This window comes from Mytilus edulis, chromosome 1 (genome assembly GCF_963676685.1).
Source record: "Mytilus edulis chromosome 1, xbMytEdul2.2, whole genome shotgun sequence".
Classification (NCBI taxonomy): domain Eukaryota; kingdom Metazoa; phylum Mollusca; class Bivalvia; order Mytilida; family Mytilidae; genus Mytilus; species Mytilus edulis.
Genome location: NC_092344.1, coordinates 49,332,995 through 49,339,575, shown reverse-complemented (window position 1 = coordinate 49,339,575; position 6,581 = coordinate 49,332,995). Strand labels below are relative to the sequence as shown.

Sequence of the window (6,581 nt, the reverse complement as noted above, 5' to 3'; positions counted from 1 at the left end):
GTGCGATGGCACAAAAGAGAAAGGTTCAAGGGAACTAATGTTAAAAACAAGTCTTTTTGCAAAATCTAATTTGCTATGATATACCATATAATGCGATAGGCTTTTACTTTACCGGTAGTCTTATGTTAGTGTTTCTAAATTTAGAAGTATGACCTAGTAATAATTGCTAAAAGGGTTATTCAGGTGTCACAAAATACTATATTTCCTTTAAATGAATTTTTAACAATTCGGGTGTATTGGATTATTTGTTGGTTGCTTAACGTCCAGTGGTAAATATTTCATGCATGTTCAGGACGAGGAGTGTATTGGATAATTCATGTAGCTTACCGTTTACGCAGCCTATTAATGTAAACACATCCCCTTGTCAGTTGCAAATACAAAATTCGGTCATTGTCAGAATAAATAACATTATTTGTACAAGCATGAATTTAAATGCGAGAGGAAGGGTTTGTTATTCGAGCTTTCCCCTTTTTCGTAGCGAGCATCAATACATGTTATATTTTACTACTATGTACACACTTATGTTTTAATGGACAATTTATGATTTACGCTTGAAAACGTGTACCTTTATTTTACCGACGTTTATACTCTTCAATAAAATTGACATTATTTTAACGTTAACGTTAACATTGATATGCATCTGTTCGCTTTCATAATTTAATTCATTTTCCGGCATGCAGTTCATTTTTGGTTTGTATAATAGAATTTATGTAATATACATAAATTCGGTTATTCTAGTGGAAAGTTTTAATCTCGTCCGTTGCAGTGCTTTCCTTTATAAATTCATATGTAGTCGATAAGATGTATAGTGGTGACGTCAATTTGACGTTAGCATTCTTTTTAACTTTGAGCTGCAAGTGAACAGACGTGTAATTACAATACAGAGAGAAGTATTTTGAAAATATCAAGTTGAATTACTATAGTGGATATTAAAGTTGGTATTTTATATATGTATAATAGGCAAAGAGATATAATGGATAATACAAATAATTGTTTTAATAAAAGAATTGTAAAATAGTTAGAAATTGTTGAATTTCGAAACGGCGTGGCCGCCACGTGGTGCCGAATATGAAATAAAAGAAAAATTATTTAATCACTATACGACTTAAGTTAAAGAAATTATATTTTTGTGGTGACTTTATATTTGGTGAATAATTCAACCAGTGATTCTGCTGCGGAAGTAATTACTTCGTAGAACACGACATACTATCAATTCAACAAAAACGATAATACATCGTTTGAACGGCTACAGCTTTAAGATATATTGTCATTGATTAAAGACTTTTGGTTACACACACAAACAAACGAATAAATTTGAAATAAGTAAATAAATAAATTTAATAAAAATAAATGAATAATTATACATAAATTTAATTGTGAGTTTCAGTATGTTGAGAAGAGGTACCAGGAAGCGTACAGCATCAGCGAGAGCTGGATTAAGAAGGACCCCGGTGGTGTCGAAGGGAGTTTCGTCACGGGCGTCAGTACAATCATCGACGGTTACAAGGCCTGAGGCTATCTATACAACTTCTGGACAGGACGGCGCTGCCATACCAACAACTGCAACAACAGTATCAACGACAAGAATGTTGATGCCAACATTTTCTAGCATTCAGGACAACTCTGTCCACATTCCGGACATGTTACCATGGCAACCAAGACTAGCAATAGACCCCCAGCCAACTGTTGATAACACACAGTTTGTGTCACAAACAGGTAATGTGGCCAATAATGATTATATACAAATTCCCAATAGAATTGAAAGTGTTCATGAGAATCTAGGCATAAATGTAACACAGTCAATTAAAGAAAAAATATTGAAAGGGGAATTCATAGATTTAGCTTGTCTATTGAAAAATTCAGTCAACACGGGTTCTGACAAACAAAAGTTGACATGGGCTCAAGGGGAATTCATTTTACAACCCATTTCTCAACAATCAAAAATTACAAATATTGAAAAGTGGACAGATGCTTTCATCATTTTTATTTATATTTATTGTGCTGTGCACGTAAACCGATTTAAGGAATTGTTAAAATACATGCAAACAATACGCCTTGGGGCTCAAAGAAACCAAGGTATGGGTTGGAAAAATTACGATGAGCAATATAGACTAAGAAAAGCTCATGAACCATCCAGTTTATGAAGTAATATAGACAATGAGCTTTGGTTGTTATATATGCAACCAGTGAATGTTGAATAAAAAGATTACACACTAGGACTTATAGAATCATTAGTGGGTTTGATGGCTTCCTGTTCAAGGGCGATTACTTCGTCTAGGGCTTTCCTTCGCAGGTTTCATGATGTCATAGGGTTTATTAAAAAATAAAAGCCTTTTTATTCAATTAGAATAATAATGATCTCAGAGAAGATGCAAAAATTTGGCTGATTTTTCTGGAACATTTTAACGGAGATTGTTATCCATCAGAAAACACGTGGATAACAAATGAAACGCTGCATTTGTACACTGACAGCTGTGGTAACTCTGATTTAGGTTGTGGTGCATATTTTGATGGTAAATGGGCACAATATAAATGGCCGGAAGCATGGTCAAATATGCCAATCATGAAGGACATTACTTTTTTAGAGTTAGTTCCAATTGTTTTAGCTATGTTTATATGGGCATCAAATTTCCAAAATCGAAAGATTTTATTTCGAATTGACAATATGGCATTAGTTAGCATTGTCAATAAAAGAACTGCCAAGTCGAAGCGTGTGATGGCATTTATTCGCCCCCTTATTCTTTTTACAATGCAGCACAATATTCAGTTGAAGCACAACATATTGATGGTTGTAAAAATGAAATTGCAGACGCGATTTCTCGTTTTCAGTTGAAGAGATTCCGGGAACTAGCATCCGGGGCCGAGTCGGTTCCAGAAAACAACCCAGAAGAGTTCAGAAATTGATATTGAGTTTGAAACAAACAGATTAATTAATTGTTCGCTTGCTCCTAATACAATTCAAGCTTATCAACGAGCTTTAAATGCTTTGGCTAAATTTATGGATAGTTTTGATTTAGATCATAGTTTTCCAATACCATTGAACCACATTACTCAGTTCATTGCATACATGTCTTGCTTGGACATTGCTCCATCTACGGTGAAATGTTATATTTCGGCTATCAGTTTTTATAATAAGATTAATAATTACGAAGATATGTCTCAATTATTTGTTGTAAGGAAATGATTGATGGAATAGCAAGGTCAAAGTTAAAGAGACCTGACAGTAGATTACCTATTACTATAGATCTGTTAAAAAAAATTATAAAGATTTTACCCGCATTTTCTAGCTCCAGATATGAAGTTGTCTTATTTTCTAGTGCTTTTTCAATGGGATATTTTGCATTTCTGCGAGTTGGTGAAATGACAACTGCATGTGGCAAGGAAGGGTCCAATCATGCCATTAAAATTGAAAATGTGGAGGTTACTAATCATAATATAAAAATATACTTGGCGTCTTCAAAAACAGACCAGCTAGGTCGAGGGACTTCAATTTTTGTGGCCCGACAATCAGATGTTGGAATTTGTCCGGTAAATTACTGCAAGAATATTTAAAGATTCGACCTCGAATTAGTGGTCAATTATTTTGCCACTTTGATGGCTCTCCGATGACTCGATATCAGTTTTCAGGAATTCTAAAATAAGCCCTGGGGTATATTGGTTTTGATCAATCAAAGTATGGGACGCACTCATTTAGAATCGGTAGTGCTACTTCAGCAACTATGCTTGGTTTTTCTGACGAGAAAATTAAAGTAATGGGTCGTTGGAGTTCTGATTATTTCAAAAGTTATATACGAATACCACAATTTTGAATAAATTTCGTTGAATTTGATGGTCAATTTAATATATTTCATGTCAATACATACATGTATCAAATTGTAGGCCAAGAAGTGTCAGTATGGATAGTAGGCTCATTTTTGATAAGAAATGTATTTGTACACGCAAAAAGTAGAACAGGTGGTGTAAATTTAGGTCTTCATGGAATAGGAGTTAAAATTTGGTGGCAAGGGTACTATGGTGGCATGGGTTTAAAAGATTTGGAATCGACAATAAAAGACTGATGAAATATGATAAAGCGCCGAAATATCTTGTCCTTCATATTGCTGGAAATGATTAGGGGAAGACAAAATTAGGGTTTTTATGGAATGAAATCAAGGCCACCTTGGAGAAGGTACAAACGTATCTACCTAATAGTTCGATTGTCTGCTCTCAGATTTTACCCAGAACAAATTGGCGTCATTCAAAAAGTCAGGAAAGCATGATGGCATGCAGAATTAGGATAAATAGTGCCATTGCATCATTCGTGTTAGAGAATGGGGGACATTATATAAAGTATCCAGATATTCTTCATAATAGTACTTTTTTAAAGGAAGATGATGTTCATTTGACTGATCTAGGAAATGACATATTTCTAAATAATTTGCAAGGACAATTTAGGTGCGCTTGAAATCTTTATTTGTTCTGGTTCTTAAACATATCCAGATACATTTGGTACTAGTATGTGTATATCTTAGATAATTTTAAAACAGTATTGGCCACAGTTCATGTCCTATCGCAGCTTCATCCCCACTTTAGTGGCGTTTGATCCGGTACGGTTGAGTTTGACATATACCGTACCTAATCAATTTGGCAACTTCGCTGCGTGTGATAAACTACAGTTACAGTTGTCTATATTTTAGTGATATTAAAAGTACATTTTGTGGATCGCTGTATCCCAGGATCCAACAGCTAAGTTAGTTGATCGCTGTATCCCAGGATCATACATCTATCTATCTATATATATCTATCTAGTTATCTGTAGGTTGCCAGAGGTAACCAAAAAATGATCTATACATCTATGAATCTAGTTATCTATGAATCTATCTAGTTGAACAATATATATCGTTGAATCTATATGTGTACATATTTAAATTTGTGTAAATAATAAAAAGCTGTGGTCAATACTGCCAATAAATCTTAGTTTTACAAGCCATCTCGAATAATAGAATTTATGTAATATACATAAATTCGGTTATTCTAGTGGAAAGTTTTAATCTCGTCCGTTGCAGTGCTTTCCTTTATAAATTCATATGTAGTCGATAAGATGTATAGTGGTGACGTCAATTTGACGTTAGCATTCTTTTTAACTTTGAGCTGCAAGTGAACAGACGTGTAATTACAATACAGAGAGAAGTATTTTGAAAATACCCACCCTCCCTCCACTATATATAGTTAAACCATGTAGTTTTGTTTGGGTACTGCTCTTTTGTTCTTTTTATTTTCAGGTACATGTATATACGAGTAGTTAGAGTTCCAGTATGAAAAATTCTTCTCCATTGATGATTTGCCATGTGATGTCAAAAATTGCAGTAGTCAGTTAGATGTTGGTTGTATAGAAACATTTGATCGTCAAAAAGTGAAAAATGTGTTTGGCAACTTCGCTGCGTGTGATAAACTACAGTTACAGTTGTCTATATTTTAGTGATATTAAAAGTACATTTTGTGGATCGCTGTATCCCAGGATCCAACAGCTAAGTTAGTTGATCGCTGTATCCCAGGATCATACATCTATCTATCTATATATATCTATCTAGTTATCTGTAGGTTGCCAGAGGTAACCAAAAAATGATCTATACATCTATGAATCTAGTTATCTATGAATCTATCTAGTTGAACAATATATATCGTTGAATCTATATGTGTACATATTTAAATTTGTGTAAATAATTAAAAGCTGTGGTCAATACTGCCAATAAATCTTAGTTTTACAAGCCATCTCGAATAAACGACTGTTAACGTCATAATCCAACTACGTTTCGTACGTCTTTACTTTGGCGGACCATCGCACTTTAGCGTATGAAGGCATCGGACTTTAGCGTAGACCATCGCACTTTAGCGTAACCATCGTACTTTAGCGTAACCATCGTACTTTAGCGTCCCCATCGCACTTTAGAGTCCTACATATATAAAATTTGATAACATTCAAAGCATGTTTTTCATAGTTAACTGGAGTGAAAAGATACGTAGGAAATCGTTTAATGTCCCCTTTAAACTGTCGTAAATTATCGTTGTCCTCGAATATAAACCATTATGTAAGTTGCATATTTGTATTTATTCTATATATTGTATTTCGGTAAATAAAACAACATCAAATATCTAATTTAATATTTAATATATGGTACAAAACAAAATTGAGAATGAAAATGGGGAATGTGTCAAAGAGACAACAACCCGACCATAGAGCAGACACCATCCGAAGTCCACCAATGGGTCTTAAGTGTAGCGAGAACCTCCAGCGCCCGGAGGCTTCCTTCAGCTTGTCCCTAAACAAATATGTATACTTAGATATTTGGAATCTAACGCAAGTCTTGAAAGTAAATCAGACTCAATTCAATACGTTCAAATCTACCAAATCCATCAAGTCTCATCAACTATACTTGATATTTACAGTCCAAAGAAAGACATTCAGTGGTCAGCTCGCTTCATAACTTAAAAAAAATGTTTGTCTAAATGTAAGTAGAAACATGAACTGTTGTAATTAGAGAATAAACTAACAAATTAGTTATTGAGTGTTCGATAACTGTCTTGTGGAGTATTCATAACAT

General features: G+C 34.1%; 1 long non-coding RNA gene across 2 annotated transcripts; it reads left to right on the top strand.

Annotated features, from left to right (window-relative positions):
- Positions 1 to 705: 705 nt before the first annotated feature.
- LOC139484394 (uncharacterized) lies at positions 706 to 2,882 on the top strand. 2 transcript variants are annotated; one of them, XR_011655110.1, is made up of 2 exons: positions 706 to 890; positions 1,388 to 2,882. It is a non-coding gene; the product is annotated as an uncharacterized lncRNA (long non-coding RNA). The 2 variants fall into 2 exon arrangements; XR_011655109.1 differs by having other exon boundaries at positions 706 to 934.
- Positions 2,883 to 6,581: the final 3,699 nt, after the last annotated feature.